The following is a 14,279-nucleotide window of genomic DNA, read 5'->3' as shown; positions in this document are numbered from 1 at the left end:
AGCTTGCCCATTGTGAGAGGGCAGAAAATCAATCGGCTCCCACTTTGATCTGGCCTGTGGGGGTTGGGGGGAGAGGGAAAGGGAGAGGAGGAGTGTCAATCTCATTGGTGGAGACGTTGCATGGGCCGGAGTTTTTTTGTGTGGGCCCATGGAGAGCACCCCTGCTCCTCCTGGTCCCACAAAAATTAAAGTTAACAATTTCCTCAACTGTTTTTTGAGCATCCTCCAGCAATCCCTTTAAAGATCATTGGTTAGGCCAGTCATCACATGGTGCAAATGAACGAAGCCTGCCCAGCACAAGCTCCATCCAGTTATACCTTAAAATTGCAATCAGGTCCCACAACTGCTGTAGATCCTCCATTTGCATATTTAAACAGCCTTCCACCAGAAGCAGGTGGTGGTGCTGCTTGCCCATTTACAAGCCCACCTGAAAATTGCATCAATGGGGCAGCTGACGTGACCCCCCACCCCCAGATATTCAACTGCTGGCTGCCTAATTTTCAGGTGAGAAACAGCGGCCAACAGTTAAAAATCATCGCCAAGGTCTCCCTGGTCAGATTTGGTACAAAAGCAAATCTCTGTGCTTGACTAACCCATAGAAAGCAAAGTTTTTTTTTATTGATAGTGGAGCACAAACAGAATCTGTTTGAGTTATGAAATAATAGAGGCTCTGTTATCATATTAGTATATTATAGGCTGTTTAATAACGGGAAAGAAATCAAAGATGAGATTTGTCGACAATTTAGAGAGGTTTGCAGTTGTAACAGAGTTGGAATTAAGGGGAAATATACCCTAAGGTTAAGTCTAAATTTTGTGACAAAAATGGGAAGGGATTCTTACAATACCGCCAAGACTGTTTCCTTAATGAATGTTAGTGATAGATCTGATCCTGGGTAATGAAGCAGGACAAATGAATGACCTGAAGGTAAGAAAACAACTTGAGAAATGGTAGCCTTAACCTATTTATACTAGTGTTGAAAATAGATAAAGAAAAAGCGAAATCCAAGATAAAGGTAATGGACTGGAAATTAGGGGGTGGATTTTAACTCGGAGTGGGTTTCCAGCGGGAAACTGTTCTGGCAAGTTAATTTCCCAGCAACCAGTGGCAACATGAGGTCAAGGCAATTTTAACCACCTGCCCTCGTTGAAGTGCCACCGGTCCGCTTCTTGCCTTGAACGGGCAGGAAGAGAGCACAGAACAGCTGTTGGCAGGGAAAGATTGGGCAGTCATTGGCTGCCCGCTGGTTTGCAGGTAACTGGCGGAGAGGCGGTTTAGGGAAGGTCTTGTGTGAGGGAATCTGGGGCACAGGAGGTTGCAACTTTCCTTGTGGGGCCTGGAAGAGATTAAAATCGACCCCTACCGAATTTCAGTGGGACCAAAGGGACCTAGCCCAGATAAATTGGTTGGCAAAAATGGCAAGTCAAACAGAAGATCAGCAGTGGGAGATATTTAAATATGAGTTGGATAAGCTATTAGAAGTAAAGAAAACACGTTAAAGGCTGAGGATCTATGGATTAATAGAGATGAGTGAAAAGGAGGCTTTTAAAAAAAAACAAGGCATATGATAAATCTAAGGGGATAACATTGAAAAAAATTTTGAGAAATATAAAAATTGTGGAATGGAAACAAAAGGAGAGATTAAGAGGGAGTATGAAAGACACATTGGAAAACAGCAAAGGCTTTCTAAACACACAAGAAGTAACATGATCAAAGAAGGGGTAAGACCACTTAGTGATGAAGGGGGCAGTCTTGTACTTGAGAGTGATGGAATAGCAGAGATGCTTAATAAGTATTTTGCCCTTTTTGTGGAGGAATGTGACAATGGGAGTACTGAGGGGATGTCAGTCACTACTGGAGATAAAAGGAAATTGTATTCGAAACGTTAATGGGACAATTTTGGGTCGGACTTTTTTCAGGCATCCTTGGGTGCAGGACGTTGCTACCTAAAATTGGGTCTCATTGCGCCTGCTTGATGCCTGTAATTTCTACCACATAGATTTTCAGAAAGCCTGATAATGTGTTACATAATCAAACAAGAAAGAATAGACTGAGATTATCGCTAAGAAAAAGGAGAGAAGTTAGAAGATTTTTTTTCATAGAGGTTATTGGAACATGGAGTGTTTTACCACAAGTGGCTATTGAGGTAGAGAATATAATGCTACTTGGATAAATATTTGAAAAGGATGGAGATAAAAGAATGCAGGGAATTGGATTTAGACTGCACCAGTTGAAGTGTTAGCACAATCCACAGCATCAGGACTAAGTGGCCCCCTTCTACGTTGCAATTTCTAAGATTCTATCCTATAGTTGGATTACAAAAAAAAGAATTTAAAGTTATACGAAAGAAAGTTCATTATTTCTTTAGCTATGCCATTGTTCCATTCAGAGGGGCTTTTCGTCTATCCAAATTGCTGACCAAGCTTTGCCACCACAGTCGTACTACGAGTTACAATTCGCCAGTTGCTGGCTTTTCCAAACCACATCACTATGCTATTCACAATTAGAATGTTATTTGAAGTTTAACATCTGATCCCCTAAGATTTCCCAGCAATTCATCTGTGAACATGTTAGTAATTTTCCAAGTCCACACTGTCAACAGGGAACCTCGCTCGATGGTAGGGCAAAACAGAAATTCCTCGTGCACTGCCAGCAGATGAGGCTCCCCACCACCACCCCTGCACCGTGGACTTGTAAAATTCCCCACCCTCCCCTGGCGTAAACATAGCTTTTGAAATATTACAGTTTCTGCAATTTTAAAATCCACCTTCTATCTGCATTTGAACATACGCTGGGCGAATTCCACAGTCAGGTGAAGTGACGCAGAGACTGGCATTCTCTGTAGGATTTTTCACATTGATAAAAAAAATGTTAAGATGCAAAACAGCAGCTGATGTCTTCCTGTCATAAACACAGAGGTCTAATATAAACACTAACAGCTCTTGTGATGCTCTTCCAGTCTTAATCCGCGAGGGACTGACAGTCAGGGCACATCAGTCCAACACTTGAGAAATTCAGCTTTGGCATGGAGTAAGCCAAACTCATGTAGTCATCCATCATTGCCGAAATAAGCTGCTCCTACTCTATACACAAAGGAGGCTTAGATATTGCTGAAACATAGGGAATACTATGATTTATTTAAATGAAATTTCTAAAGCTTCTTTGTGGCAAGAGCGATCGTTGATAAATGTAAATAATTTCAATAAGAATCATCCATTCAAGTGCAAGATAAAATGTCAATTATTTTGTAGAAACTCTGCTAGAGTATTCCATTGAGTTTAGAAGGTTGAGGGGTGATCTAATCAAGGTCTTTAAAGTGATAAAAGGGTTTCGATAGTGTAGATGCAGAGAAACTATTTCCCCTAGTGAGGGAATCCAGAACAAGGGAGCATAATCTTAAAACTAGATCGAGGCCATTTAGGAGTAAAACCAGGAAGCACTTTTTCAACACAAAGGGCAGTGGAAATCTGGCACTCTGTTTTCCCCACCCCTCGCCAAAAAGGCTATGGATGCTGGGTCATTTGAAATTTTCAAGGGATATAGAGCAAAGGTGGGTAAATGGAATTGAGGTAAAGATCAACCATGATCATCTTAAAGGAGATTATTGGGCCAAATTTCCTTTGGCGCCCTCAGCAACAGTGTAGTTGAGGTGTGCTGTATTTCTAGCGGGAGAGTTGCCCTTGATTTTCCATTTGCATAGCCTAGGCACACTCCTGCACAGATCCATTCCCCTGGCAGAAAGGCCTGCAACTACACTCCTGGATGCCAACATCAGGGACTTCTGCCTGCTGCTCCGAAGCCCAAAGATCAATGGAAGGGATGAAAAATTTAAAAATTTGGAATACCATTTTTTCTCTCCCATATTTGGGCTGACCTCAGGACCGCTGCTGACCCTCTGCTTTGCAGAGATCCTGATGCAAGCCCCAATACTAGATTTCTCTGACACTTCTCTTGGGTGTCCATGAGACCAAATAGAAGGGAAGTGAGTCAGAAATTCTACCTCATTACCATGAAAATACTGGGCCTGTGACTACCCCAGGTTCATGTCCAGCAACATAAATTTGGGAAACCCCAGGAAATCATGTGGAAGCGTATTGGGGGTGGAGACTTTGCACTCCCATTTCCTCTTGCTGCACCTGGAAAGTGTGTCTTTTTGTGGTGATAGAGGAAGATGCTGAGTGAATACCAGGCCCTCCAATAGAGCAGAGGAAGGAAAAATAAAGGATATTCTGAAAGGGTAATATCAGAGAGGATAATCTGAAAGGACGGTATTACAGATTGATATTAGCAGAGGTCTACAACCAGGCCACCAATCTGCCATCTTAGCCAGATTTTGGTTTTGTGGTAGTGAATGGCCTATAAGTCAGATATGAAATAAATTGCTGGTGGCCATCTTGAAAATCACATTTAATGCAGTTAACAGGAAACAGGAACGCTTTGGCTAATTCTTGGAAGCTTGTTGACACAGATTCCCAGTTGGCGGAATCAAATGGACGATCGCCTGCACTCCAGTAAGTCTGGGAGTGGGTTTCGGAAAGGTCTCTCGATCGGTGTGGGGGTTGTGGGGAGGAGAGCCTGGATGGGGGGAGGGGGCGGGGCAGGGAGAAGAGCCTGGATCGGGGAGGCCTAAACTTTCCTTATGGTGCCCAGAGGAACACCCCCTGCTCCTTCTGGCTTCGAGGATTTTTTTTTAAGTTTAAAAATTTAGCACTTTGGGCCTCTTCTGGCTTCTGACCCTCAACCCTTCTTCCTGCCAGCTTCACCAGGCAGGAAAGTCACGCTGGCTCAGCCCACCAATTCAAATAGCGGTCAGGCCCTGATGACATCATCGGAGCCCGACCTGCATTTTAAAGAAAGACTTTGCCGGTTTTTGGCGGGTGCACTTGCCGCTTGTTCAGAAGATCAGTTTAAAATCGAAGACTGCGGGACGTTGGCGGGAAAGTTTCCCCGTCGATTTTAACTGACTACTGTCCGGTTTCTGCCGGGTGAGCAAGGTTAAAATTGCTGTACAGTCGGTGAAAGGAACAAATGGATCTTTCTGTTTTTAAACCCAATGTGATGTTTAACATCAAATGATGGCAATTACATATGTATATGGCAAAGGGAGCTTAACCTCAAAAAGTAATATAATTCATTTGGTTAGCTTCTAGGTGTGATGTAGAGGATCAAAAGGTAAGAATGTGGCTGATGAAGAAATAAACATGGGGGCCTGAAAATGTGCAGGTGAGCGTATCCCAGCATAAGTGCCAGTGTTTACGAAATCAGGGGACGGAGTCACGTCAAGCAGGTTCTATGGCACTCGTGGATGAATCTTGAATGCTAACCCCAACCTCCAGGAAAAAAAGTGACGGAGCCCCCATGGCCCCCTTTGTAAGGGAGCTGCTCTGACTTCAAAAAAACCCCCCTAATTTTCGAGGGTCCAGGCCCCGATCTCAAACTTGTCTGCCCCTCCTACCCCCAAAATGGGGCCCATTTGCACTAGGATTATATGGGGATAGTGCAGGAAAATGGCGTTGAGGTAGAAGATCAGCCATGATCTTGAATGGTGGAGCAGGCTCGAGGGGCCAGGTGGCCTACTTCTGTTCCTATTTCTTATGTTCTAATAATTGGAGGCCGATAGGTCTCTTCCCACATGTATATGCCTCTGGAGGATGGTGAAGACGGGACTTCTGCCTGCTGCTCCATTTCCACCGTGACCCCAACCCTTTTTCTGAATCCTGGTAGAATGCACCTGCTGTAGCAGCAAAAGGAGGGCAATGCATCATTGCTGAGGGCTGAAGAACCCCAAAGGATTTTTAAAAAAAACTTTAACAAGGCTCTCCACAAACTAAGCGACCACTAAAAGCAGGTAAGTGAGGCCTTAAGAGAGGAAAGAAAACCCACTACGAGACACTCTTTCTCCAACATTCTTCTGAGTAGACTTCCCAATGCTGTCCCAGCCTCACCCCCTTCCTGTTGGCTCCTGGGTTCGGCAGCAGAAGCAGCAAGAGGGAAAAAAAATCGACTAGGTATCTGGATCCTGTCACTGCTGTCATTTAAACACGGCAAGGCAGGCAATGGTCACGAGTCCGCGGTCCCTGCAGCAAGAGAAGAGGGAACTTTACTTCAGTGCTGTGTCATGAAAATTAGCCCAGGTAGACCTGCTATTCTGTTGAGGCTGAGGATGAGAAACCCAAAAACAGAGGAAACTGAAACACAATTCTTTAATTATTAACTATATTTGCATAAACACAGTCATAGATTAATCAACATTAATTTATCTGACAAAGTATTATATTCAACTTCTTGTTACAGTAACAGGTCGGTCAACTGCCTTTACTCATCCTCCTCCTTCCCTCTTCCTGGGAACTTCTTTACTGGACGGTGCTTTTATAGTGTGGTTCTTTTCATTTGTGATGTCCTTCTATTTGTGGCCGTTCGCTTCCATCCATCTGGTTCCTGTGGTTTCACAAGTCCAGACACTGACATCAAAGCAGGGGAGCTTCTCATACCTTTTAACATTTCTGCTTAATTAGCTGTCTTTGTGACCTTGTAAGTGGTATAATCACTGCTGAGTCAATTCTTCTTCTTCTTCATTATATCATATGGCAGCCCGTGACCATAGTCCAGTGATAATCTTGCACAATCAGCAGTTCCCAACATCAACACCTAACTTATACAATCATCAGTTTCCAACAATCATCCTATAAATCTTGTATAATCAGGAGTTTCCTACAGCGGTAGGTACAGGGATGTGATGGAAGGCCTTCTACTCGATTTCCCTTCATTTTCTGCCACTATACTGCCCAATTTCAGGTGATATAGTAAAGGAAAATCCAGTCCTTAATTTAGAAATAAGAAATTACAGGATTAGACAAGAATTTGGCAAGTGTTTATTTGAATTATCACTTGTTGTTATCACAGATTTAATCCATTTACATGCAGTACAGATAGATTTGGACAGACCATACACTACAGTAGTGCTTTTGTAACATTTACAGAAAATTCTATATTTGCATATTTAGATTTGACTAAAGAAAATCAAGAATTATGATAAATGTACAAGAATGATTGCATTACTTGCAATTTTTTGAATTAAAGTTTGTAATTTCTTTCAATCGAGATAATTAAAAATGAGTACGATCAACTTCACCGTAAAATAATTCTGGACAAGACCATATTTTGTGCTCGAGTCACTCCACTATATGCTTTTTTTTTTTTTGTTCGTTCATGGGATGTGGGCGTCGCTGGCGAGGCCGGCATTTATTGCCCATCCCTAATTGCCCTTGAGAAGGTGGTGGTGAGCCGCCTTCTTGAACTGCTGCAGTCCGTGTGGTGAAGGTTCTCCCACAGTGCTGTTAGGAAGGGGGTTCCAGGATTTTGACCCAGTGACGATGAAGGAACGGCGATCTCTTTCCAAGTTGGGATGGTGTGTGACTTGGAGGGGAACGTGCAGGTGGTGTTGTTCCCATGTACCTGCAGCCTTTGTCCTTCTAGGTGGTAGAGGTCGCGGGTTTGGGAGGTGCTGTCAAAGAAGCCTTGGCGAGTTGCTGCAGTGCATCCTGTGGATGGTACACACTGCAGCCATAGTGCCATTGACATCCAGTTTTAGTTAGTGGCACAAAGCGCCGCAGAGCAAAGATGTACAATATAATTATTGTGGGTTTATGGATCACTTTTGTTTATTTGATTGAATCTTGAGGTAAATATTGTGTTACCTATATTCATTCTGTCAGCCTACTGTCTTTTTTTCTGTACTTGCGAATAGTCACTTGGAAATCTAATCCTTGTCACTATCCAGGTCATTAGTCACACTAGATGGAGTTTGGAGAACACTGTAGAAACCATCTCATAGTAGCACTCTTCATAGTGACCAAATGTCCAATTAATAAGGGCTGCTAATCTGGTAGAAATGCAGATTCAGAGGTTACAAGCTTTTAAAATAAAGAAGAAATTGATAAAGTGATCATAAAGAGGCTGAAAAACAAAATGGGAGAAGCAGACTACAAACTAAAGGCGGCTTGAGTTAAACTTATTTAACTTGAGGAATAATCGATTTGTCCTTAATCCAAAGACGTGGCTGCATTTAACGTTGCAGTGGTAGTCCCTCCCCCTAATTTTAATAGGCTACTTGTATATGCAAAGCTTGTCCAGAGAGCTTGGCCTGTACTACATTTGGCCGTGTTATGTGAAATCTGGTGATTTGGCAACTTTTAAAGTACTGCCGCTCGCCTTTAACGAGAAATTGTGATGGCAAAAAAGTGGAGTCATTGTTCACAATGGCACAGTGGAGACATGTGAACGACACTGCTTTCTTTGATCCAGAAGAGTTGAAGGTGTATCAAAGAAGATTTGGGACTGAAGGGTATCCTCCAATAAAAGCACAAATGTTAGCTGAATAGAAGGAGGTCCTTGACTGAGTCAATGAACTGCAGCGGTTCAAGAACGCGGCTCACCACCACCTTCTCAAGGGCAACTAGAGATGAGCAATAAATGCTGGCTTTGCCAGCAACGCCCACATCCTGAAAATTAATTTTAAAAAAATGCAGTCTCCCAAGTCCCTTGTATCTGGCATAAAATAAAGTAGTAGTTATTGATTTCAGGAGGAAGGCAGAGGTTAGTTTTTCACACATTTCTTGTGAGTTGCATCAAGCAAAGCATAAACCTAAGCTGGGAACTCGTGCTCCTCTGGGAGGTACCATTTAAAGTATTGTACGTTATCTTTGCCCTTTTGTACACACTCTTTCACTGTGTCATTGCTGGATGGAACAATTTTCTTGCAGGTGGAGGCAGCGAGTGAGAAACAACAAACCAATACGTGGACATTTGACTCAAGGTGCTCCTCTGCTATTTGGAGTTCTTAGAGAGGTTAGCAGCCATGGACAGAGAGGATACTCTTGGTCCCCTCAAAGCCATTCCCACTGTATTTTTTCTCCTCCAAAAGATGTGGCCACTATGGCTTGGATAATAGCCACCAACATGTATAATGAAGTTTCTACCACCACTTGAGTATCAATTAAGTGCTCATGTAGGCAATAGGGCTTGATGTAATGAGCCCACATGGATGCCATCTTCAACATCTTGCACTCAAGAAATGCTGCCTCCCTTCGAAAGCTCTACCGTCTGTCCAGTTGTTACCTTTGCACAGGAAAAGTGATGGGAGTTGTTGCCAATTATAAACATAGAGTTGTTACTTGCTTGATACATTTGTGCCCTGCAGGCCGCCTGATGTTAGATTTTCCAAGCATTGGCTTGGAAAGATTTGTTAGCATGAAAGCTTCATGACGTGATAACTTTTACTTCTACTCCAAGAGCTATCCCTATTCCAGATGTTGACTGCAAGTCATTGTGTTGCAGATGGTACAAAATTCTATGGCAGCCTGTGTTATGACATGGAGACGGCAAGACAGGTGTCTTCTGACCATGTCCAGATATGTGTGAAGGGGTCTAAAAACACAAAGCTTGGGCAGTGATGGGTGTGGACAGGGAGCAAGAGTGGGGAGAAGCTGTTTGATTAAACATAACCCAAATCTACAACAAGCAAACCTAACCAAACTGAAGTTATGAGAGTCTCTCTGAAGGTGTTCGAGTTTGGAGTGAGAATGGGAAGAGACTACTGTTTTAAACATAACATGAGTATAGTAAAAAGCCCTATTTTATGCCCCACACCCATCAAGAGTCTGCCTTGGTGGTGGAGCCTTGCAAAATTTACTGTGTAGTCTCTTGTGATTTGGTGTATTGCCCAGTGCAGTGCCTGTTGGCTTAGTTGAAACATTTATAAGGGCACTGTAGCAAAGAGTAGAGGATATGCGTTTAGGGTAGAAAATAGATGAAATACGTTTGTGTTGGGACCTGACACAGGACTTGAATGATGCAGCAAGCTGGATGGGCTGAATGAAATTTTTTCATTCATATGTTGTAGTTGGCCGAAAGTTGCACCATTCTTTTAGATAAAGATTGGCTGATTTGAAGACCAGATTGGCAGTCTGCACATGATACTCGATGCTTTTGGAACTGATCCAGCTAGGCTTTATTTCAAAGTTGTTGAATGAAAATCTGCAGAATAGTATCCTTCAAAAACATGCATACATAAAGGCATATACACACAGGCATGCACACATGGTCACACACATACATATACATACATTCATACTTAAACATGTAATATAACAGACAAAAAGTGCACGTTTTCTTCAGCAACAATAAAAATGTTTAATTCTAATACATTTAAATCCGCTAGTATAGAAAAGGCAATTTTAATGAATGGAAAAACATTGGGGCACACCTCCAATTTCCAGATATTTGCTGCTGGTGGGTGAGTTTTCATGTTGGGAGCACAATTTCATAAAATCAGCCCTTGAACGTTCACTGTAGTCCATCACAAAATGGCCATATTATTTATCGTTTAAACTTGATGCTCAAAGACTTTGCAAAGTGAAATCCCAGAAATAGATGATTCATTATTTTCAAAAAAAAATATTTGTGTCTATGAAGATATGAGACCTCGAAGTAATTGTAATCTTTGCTTCTCGCAACGAAAGTCTACAAAATGTGATGTAACATGGAAAGTGGTGAGGGAATAGCTCCTTATCTTATCTATGTCGAACACAGTCATTCCTCCCCTTTGCAGTTGAGAAAATGTAGACTTTAATGTTTGTCAACATCAAAATCTATATTTTAATGTCAAAAAGATAAAATACCATTTTCTGATACTGTTACAATCATAGCACAGTAAAATAATTGAATTGGACTAGCAATTTTTGCAAAATTAATTGTTGCAATTCAAGTACAATAGGCTGGGGGATGTAGCTTCAGGATAGCTGTCATCTGTCGTGATTTGTTTTGAATTTCTAGGCACTTATGAAAGGCCCATGCTGTGAAAATCTCTAGGTTGAAAATGTTTGATTTTGCATTTTATGAAAAAAATCGCTTTACAGGGATACTTGTAGTATTGCTCAGTTCCTAAATGAGTTCTAAAAACACATACACCTTCTGCCAGATTGCAGCTCATATCATGCTATGTTAACTTTGCTATGAATTTTTTTTGTCATTCCTGGTGTGTTTTTTAATATAGAAATGAAATCCTTTGCATTATGTAATGTTCACTGGAAAGTTCAATGAATGTAACATTTTAAACAGTTGCTAGATTATCTGTGTTGGTAGCCATGTATAGGCGAGGTGCATGTCCATTGTCTCTAAAGATATTTAGCCAGATTTTGCTGTCAAAATAACGGTGAGGCTAATGGCGGCCACCGCTATTTATGCGTAAATGGTACAGCAACCTCAGGCGAGGAGCAGATGCGTGGTTAAATGCGAATATTCAAAAGTTGCTGTTTGAGATGCACCGCCCCGCCGTTAGCTTTGCAAAAACAACATTTAGCTGTCTGCCTCACCATTGACATGCATTATGCATTGACTGTCATGGAGTTGCTGTATTTGCGCAGTAGATAGGAACTAAACATGCTGCAGATATTTAGGGCTAGTAATTACAAGCATAAGTACCCTTTTAACAATGTGATAATTGTTAATGACTGCCAATCAATTTCTCTGGCACCAAAAATTAACTGTTACAAGTGTGGAGTTTTATTCCTTCAGGTTGTGAATTGTTTTAGGAGATTTTAAAAATGTCAAATTTTACATTTTTTTCTCAACTTTTCTTTGTCTCTTTTTTTTTCCTCTCTTAATTCAATCTTTCTTTTCCCTACTTTTTATTTCTCTTTCTGTACCTGATTTGACATTGAATTCACCCCCTTTAAGCCACCCTCCTTCTCAGCCCTTTTGCTTTTTATTTCCAATCTTTAAATCTCATTGGTTAAGGAGAAACTCTGTTGGTTACCCTATTTACTCAGGTCCCAGATGCCCTATTTCCATCGATGCACTGTTTTCGCCTCGCACTTTCAGCAACTTTGTGGGTAAAATTGTTTTGAGCTGAGGGGTGCAGGGGCAAGTCTAACTCACGGCAGATGCCGTTGGATGCCCTGCTACAGCAAAATCTGGCCCATTAGAATTATAGAAAGGTTACAGCACGGAAGGAGGCCATTCGGCCCATCGAGTCCGCGCCGGCTCTATGCAAGGACAATCCAGCTAGTCCCACTCCCCCGCCCTATCACCGTAAGCCAGCAAATTTTTTCCTTTCAAGTATTTATCCAGTTCCCTTTTGAAGGCCATGATTAAATCTGCCTCCACCACCCCCTCAGGCAGTGCATTCCAGATCATAACCACTCACTGTGTAAAACGTTTTTCCTCATGTCACCTTTGGTTCTTTCGCCAATCACCTTAAATCTATGTCCTCTGGTCCTTGACCCTTCCGCCAATGGGAACAGTTTCTCTCTATCTACTCTGTCGAGACCCTTCATGATTTTGAATAGCTCTATCAAATCTCCCAGAACTGGATGCAATACTCCAGTTGTGGCCAAACCAGTTTTTTATGAAGGTTCATCATGACTTGCATATTTTTGTACTCTATGCCTCTATTTATAAAGCCCAGGATCCCGTATGCTTTTTTAACCACTTTCCCAACTTTTCCTGCCACTTTCAACAGCACATATACCCCCAGATTTCTCTGTTCCTGTACCCCTTTTAGAGTTGTGCCCTCTAGTTTATATTGCCTTTCCTCGTTCTTCTACCGAAATGTATCACTTCGCATTTTTCTGCGTTAAATTTCATCTGCCATGTGTCTACCCATTCCAACAGCCTGTCTATATCCTCTCGAAGTCTATCACTATCTTCCTCACTGTTCGCCATCCTTCCAAGTTTCGTGTCATCTACAAATTTTGAAATTGTGCCCTGTACACCCAAGTCCAAGTCATTAATATACATCAAGACCCCTGGGGAACACCACTGTACACTTCCCTCCAGTCCGAAAAACAACCGTTCACCACTACTCTCTGCTTTGTGTTACTTAGCCAATTCTGTATCCATGTTGCTACTGCCCCCTTTATTCCATGGGCCACAATCTTGATGATAAGCCTACCATGTGTCACCTTATCAAACGCCTTTTAAAAGTCCATATACACCACATCGACTGCATTGCCCTCATCTACCCTCTCTGTTACCTCATCAAAAGACTCTATCAGGTTAGTTAAACACGATTTGCCTTTAACAAATCTGTGCTGGCTTTCCCTAATCAATCCACACTTGTCCAAGTGACTGACTGTTCATTCTGTTCCGGATTATCGTTTCTAAAAGTTTCCCCACCACTGAGGTTAAACTGACTGGCCTATAGTTGCAGGGTTTATCCCTTACATCCTTTTTTGAACAAGGGTGTAACATTTGCAATTCTCCAGTCCTCTGGCACCACCCCCGTATCGAAGGATGTCTGGAAGATTATGGCCAGCAACTCTGCAATTTCCACCCTTACTTCCTCAGCAACTTAGGATGCATCCCATCCGGACCAGGTGGCTTTTCTACTTTAAGTACAGCTGGCCTTTCAAGTACCTCTCCTTTATTAATTTTTAGCCTATCCAGTATCTCAACTAAATCTTCCTTTACTGAAACTCTGGCAGCATCTTCTTCCTTGGTAAAGACAGATGCAAAGTACTCATTTAATACCTCGGCCATCCCCTCTGCCTCCATGAGTAGATCTCCTTTATGGTCCTTTATCGGCCCCACCCTTCCTCTTACTACCCGATTACTGTTTACGTGCCTGTAGAAGACTTTTGGATTCCCTTTTATGTTGGCCGCCACTCCATTCTCATACTCTCTCTTTGCCCCTCTTATTTCCTTTTTCACTTCCCCTCTGAACTTTCTATATTCTGCCTGATTCTCACTTGTGTTATCAACCTGACATCTGTCATACGCCCCTTTTTTACATTTCATCTTACTCACTAACTCTTTTGTCATCCAGGGAGCTCTGGTTTTAGTTGCCCTACCTTTCTGCCTCGTGGGAATGTGTCTATACTGTACCCGAACCATCTCCTCTTTAAAGGTTGCCCACTGTTCAATTACAGTTCTGTCTGCCAATCTTTGATTCCAATTTACCTGGGACAGATCTGTTCTTATCCCATTGAAATTGGCCCTCCTCCAATTGAGTATTTTTACTTTAGAGTGGTCTGTGTCCTTTTCCATAGCTATTCGAAACCTTATGATACTATGATCGCTGCTCCCTAAATGCTCTCCCACTGACACTTGCTCCACTTGGCCGGCTCATTCCCAGAACCAAGTCCAGCAATGCCTCCTTTCTCATTGGGCCGGAAACATACTGGTCAGGAAAGTTATCCTGAACACACTTCAAACATTCCTCCCCCTTTCTGCCCCTTATTATTGTTATCCCAGTCTATATTAGAATAGTTGAAGTCCCCCG

At 42.2% G+C, this 14,279-nt stretch overlaps 1 protein-coding gene and 1 long non-coding RNA gene across 2 annotated transcripts in view; one reads left to right on the top strand and one right to left on the bottom strand.

Moving 5' to 3' along the window:
- The window catches only part of gabbr2 (gamma-aminobutyric acid (GABA) B receptor, 2), a 971,826-nt gene that overhangs the window by 281,363 nt on the left and 676,184 nt on the right, over positions 1-14,279 (top strand). The window lies entirely within an intron of this gene.
- LOC137334100 (uncharacterized) overlaps positions 6,264-14,279 on the bottom strand; it is a 62,035-nt gene continuing 54,019 nt past the window's right edge. The window contains exon 3 of the long non-coding RNA XR_010966063.1: positions 6,264-6,819. This is a non-coding gene — a long non-coding RNA (uncharacterized lncRNA). The remainder of the gene's footprint in view (positions 6,820-14,279) is intronic.

The sequence above is a fragment of the Heptranchias perlo genome, chromosome 2 (genome assembly GCF_035084215.1).
Source record: "Heptranchias perlo isolate sHepPer1 chromosome 2, sHepPer1.hap1, whole genome shotgun sequence".
Lineage (NCBI taxonomy): Eukaryota > Metazoa > Chordata > Chondrichthyes > Hexanchiformes > Hexanchidae > Heptranchias > Heptranchias perlo.
This window is presented reverse-complemented; position numbering and strand designations above follow the sequence as displayed.